This window comes from Scyliorhinus torazame, chromosome 6 (genome assembly GCF_047496885.1).
Source record: "Scyliorhinus torazame isolate Kashiwa2021f chromosome 6, sScyTor2.1, whole genome shotgun sequence".
In the NCBI taxonomy this organism is placed as follows: Eukaryota; Metazoa; Chordata; class Chondrichthyes; order Carcharhiniformes; family Scyliorhinidae; genus Scyliorhinus; species Scyliorhinus torazame.
The window spans coordinates 114810383-114815380 of NC_092712.1; positions in this window are offsets into that span (position 1 = coordinate 114810383).

Here is a 4998-nt window from a genome sequence, read left to right on the forward strand (position 1 = left end):
TCAGCAAGGCGGGAAAGTGAAGTGAGAATTATATCAGATCAGTCATGATCTCATGGAATGGAGGAGCAGACTCAGTGGGCCGAATAACCTCCCTCTGCTCCTACGTCTTATGGTCAAGTGTTAGACAGAGCTAAACCATTTCACAGCCAACAGGTGAGACCTAGGATCTGCAGTCCTCCACATTGGTCATGATAGTACTGCACAATGAGCAAGTCACTGGAGGTGGAGGCTCCAGCAAATATCCTTATTCTCTATGATGGAGGAGCTCAGCACATCCGTGCAAAAGATGAGGCTGAAGCATTCACAACCATTTCGGTGGAAATGCCGAGTGGATGATCCAACTCGGCCATCGGCCAATTCGATTCGCTCTACCTGATAATAAGAAACTACTGTACGCACTGGATACTGCAACGGCTATGGGCCTTAACAAAATTCCTGCAACAGTACTGAAGTCTTGTGCACCAAAACCTGCCACGTCCCTGGCCAAACTGTTCCAGCACAATGACAACACCGTCCGGTGGCCTTGACATCTAACATTATGAAGTACTTCAAGAGGTTAGTCATGAGACACATCACATCAACTCCATGCTCCTAGAATGCTTTGATCAGAGCAATTTGCACACTGCCCCAACCGGTCCATAGCAGATGGTATCTCCCTGGCCCTACACACATCTCTTGAGCATCTCGACAACAAATGGGGGGGATACATTGACTACAACTCCGCGTTCAACACCATAATCCCAGCCAAGCTCACATCCAAACTCCGAAACCTAGGACTTGGCTTCTCCCTCTGCAACTGGACCCTCGACTTCCTGATCTATAGACCTCAATCAGTACAGCTAAACAACAACACCGTCTCCATAATAGCCCGTAACACACGGGCCCCCCCCCCCCCCCCCCCCCCCAAGACTGCGTACTTAGAACCCTACTACACCCGGTATACACACACGACTGTTAGGGAAAATTCGGCTCCAACTCTATCTGCAAGTTTGCTGATGACATGACCGTAGTAGGCTGGATCTCGAGCAATGATGAGTCAGAGTACAGGAGGGAGATAGAGAACCGAGTGGCATGGTGCAACGACAACAATCTCTACCTCAATGTCAGCAAAACTAAAGGGCTGGTCATCGACTTCAGGAAGCAAAGTGTCGTAAACACCCCTATCTACATCAACAGTGCTGAGGTGGAGATGGTTGACTGCTTCAAGTTCCTACATGTCCACATCACCAACAATCTGTCATGGTCCGCCCACGTCGCGCTACAACAAAGAAAACACAACAACGCCTATACTTAGGAAACTATGGAAATTCGGCATGTCCACATTGACTCTTACCAATTTCTACAGATGCACCATAGAAACCATCCTATCTGGCTGCATCACAGCCTAGCATGGCAACTGCTCGGCCCAAGACTGTAAGAAGCGAACAAGCCTTCTCCATCACACGACTCTGCCTCCCATCTAGTGACAAAAACAAACAGAGGATAACAAAGAGAGAAATAAGGAAAGAGAGGATCAAATATGAAGGTAGGCTAGCCAGTAACATGAGGAATGATAGTAAAAGTTTCTTTAAATACATTAAAAACAAACGGGAGGCAAAAGTTGACATTGGGCCGCTCCAAATGACGCTGGTAATTTTGTGATGGGAGACGAGGAAATAGCTGAGGAACTAAATAAGTACTTTGCGTCAGTCTTCACAGTAGAAGACATGAGTATATCCCAACAATTCAGGAGAGTCAGGGGGCAGAGTTGAATATGGTAGCCATCACAAAGGAGAAAGTGCTAGAGAAACTAAGAGGTCTAAAATTGATAAATCCCGGCCCAGATGGGCTACATCCTAGAGTTCTAAAGGAGATAGCTGAAGAAATAGTGGAGGCGTTAGTTATGATCTTTCAAAAGTCACTGGAGTCCGGGAAAGTCCCAGAGGATTGGAAAATCGCTGTTGGAACCCCCCTGTTCAAGAAGGGAACAAGGAAAAAGATGGAAAATTATAGGCCAATTAGCCTAACCTCGGTTGTTGGCAAGATTCTAGAATCCATTGTTAAGGATGAGATTTCTAAATTCTTGGAAGTGCAGGGTCGAATTAGGACAAGTCAGCATGGATTTAGTAAGGGGAGGTCGTGCCTGACAAACCTGTTAGAGTTCTTTGAAGAGATAACAAGTAGGTTAGACCAAGGAGAGCCAATGGATGTTATCTATCTTGACTTCCAAAAGGCCTTTGATAAGGTGCCTCACGGGAGACTGCTGAGTAAAATAAGGGCCCATGGTATTCGAGGCAAGGTACTAACATGGATTGACGATTGGCTGTCAGGCAGCAGGCAGAGAGTTGGGATAAAAGGTTCTTTTTCGGAATGGCAACCGGTGACGAGTGGTGTCCTGCAGGGTTCAGTGTTGGGGCCACAGCTGTTCTCTTTATATATTAACGATCTAGATGACGGGACTGGGGGCATTCTGGCTAAGTTTGCCGATGATACAAAGATAGGTGGAGGGGCAGGTAGTATGGAGGAGGTGGGGAGGCTGCAGAAAGATTTAGACAGTTTAGGAGAGTGGTCCAAGAAATGGCTGATGAAATTCAACGTGGGCAAGTGCGAGGTCTTGCACTTTGGAAAAAAGAATAGAGGCATGGACTATTTTCTAAACGGTGACAAAATTCATAATGCTGAAGTGCAAAGGGACTTGGGAGTCCTAGTCCAGGATTCTCTAAAGGTAAACTTGCAGGTTGAGTCCGTAATTAAGAAAGCAAATGCAATGTTGTCATTCATCTCAAGAGGCTTGGAATATAAAAGCAGGGATGTACTTCTGAAGCTTTATAAAGCATTAGTTAGGCCCCATTTAGAATACTGTGAGCAATTTTGGGCCCCACACCTCAGGAAGGACATACTGGCACTGGAGCGGGTCCAGCGGAGATTCACACGGATGATCCCAGGAATGGTAGGCCTAACATACGATGAACGTCTGAGGATCCTGGGATTATATTCATTGGAGTTTAGGAGGTTGAGGGGAGATCTAATAGAAACTTACAAGATAATGAATGGCTTAGATAGGGTGGATGTAGGGAAGTTGTTTCCATTAGCAGGGGAGACTAGGACGCAGGGGCACAGCCTTAGAATAAAAGGGAGTCACTTTAGAACAGAGATGAGGAGAAATTTCTTCAGCCAGAGAGTGGTGGGTCTGTGGAATTCATTGCCACAGAGGACGGTGGAGGCCGGGACGTTGAGTGTCTTTAAGACAGAAGTTGATAAATTCTTGATTTCTCGAGGAATTAAGGGCTATGGAGAGAGAGCGGGTAAATGGAGTTGAAATCAGCCATGATTGAATGGCGGAGTGGACTCGATGGGCCGAATGGCCTTACTTCCGCTCCTATGACTTATGGTCTTATGGACTCTGTCTATATCTTCCACTGTCTCGAAAGCGGGCAGCATAATCTAAGACCCCTCCCATCCGGTGTCGTCTCTCTTTCATCAGGCAGAAGATACAAAAGTCTGAGAACAGACTAACGGGTTCCAAAACAGCTTCTTCCCCGCTGCTAACAGGGCCGTCTTATGGATTGAACTGATCTCTCTGCGCATTTTTTCTACTGCTTTGCACTACACTCCGTATGCTTCTGTGTATGTGTATTTACATTGTGTATATTGTATGTCCTATGTTTTTCATGTATGGTAGCGATCGAAAACAAGCTGGACAAGCTTAACGCTCAGAGGGAGGTAAGAGACTGCTGTGTGCTGTTTCACGGAGACATGGTTCATCCTGCTTCACCGGACTGTGCCACACAACCTGAAGGCTTCTCAATACGCCAGACGGACCACACGGCGTCATTGGGCAAAGCGAAGGGTGGAGGGGTTTGCCTCCTCATCAACTACTCCTGGTACTCGGAAGTGGGGACTTAACCTCAAGAGCGTACTGCCAAAAATCCACCAACACATCTCCTGTCCCACCAGGGGCGCCAACACTCTCGACCACTGCTGAACGAAGATCAAGGGCACCTACCGATCCATTCCCCCGACCACACTTCGGAAAATGACTCAGAGTACAGGAGGAAGATGGAGAACCTTATGGAGTGGTCTAATGACAACAATCTCTCCCTCAATGTCGGCAAAACTGAAGAGCTGGTCATTGACTTCAGGAAGCAAAGTATCGTACACACCCCTGTCTGCATCAATGGTGCCCAGATGGAGCTTTTGACACCTTCAAATTCCTAAGTGTGCACATCACCAACCATCTGTCCTGGTCCAACCACTATGACGCTACAACCAAGGAAGCAGAACAGCGCCTATACTTTCTCAGGAAACTAAGGAAATTCGGCTTGTCCACATTGACTCTTACCAACTTTTACAGATAATCTTTATTATTACAAGTAGGCTTACATTAACACTGCAATGAAGTTATTGTGAAAAGCCCCTAGTCGCCACATATTCTGGCACCTGTTCGGGTACACGGAGGGAGAAATCAGAATATCCAATTCACCTAACAGCACTTCTTTTGGGACTTGTGGGAGGAAACCGGAGCACCCAGAGGAAACAGTGACCCAAACTGGAATCAAACCTGGGACCCTGGAGCTGTGAAGCAACAGTGCTACCCACTAGAAAGCATCCTATTTGGCTGCATCACAGCCTGGTATGGCAACTGCTCGGCCCAAGACCGTAAGAAACTACAGAGAGTCCTGAACAAGCCTAGCCCATAGGGCGAATCCGCCTCCCATCCATTGACTCTGTTTACACCTCCCACTGACTTGGGAAAGCAGGCAGCATAGTCAAAGACCCCTCCCACCCGGGTTATTCACTCTTCCAACTTCTTCCATTAGACAGGAGATACAGAAGTCTGAGAACGCGCACTAACAGGTTTAAAAACGGCTTCTTCCCCCCTGTTACCAAACTCTTGAATGACTTTCTTATGGACTGATCTGATCTCTTCACACATTGAGATCTCTGCCGCCTCACTGCTCCAGGCCTCGGGTCACTGTCTGTGTTGAGTTTGCTCTTTCTCCCTGTGTCTGTCTGGGG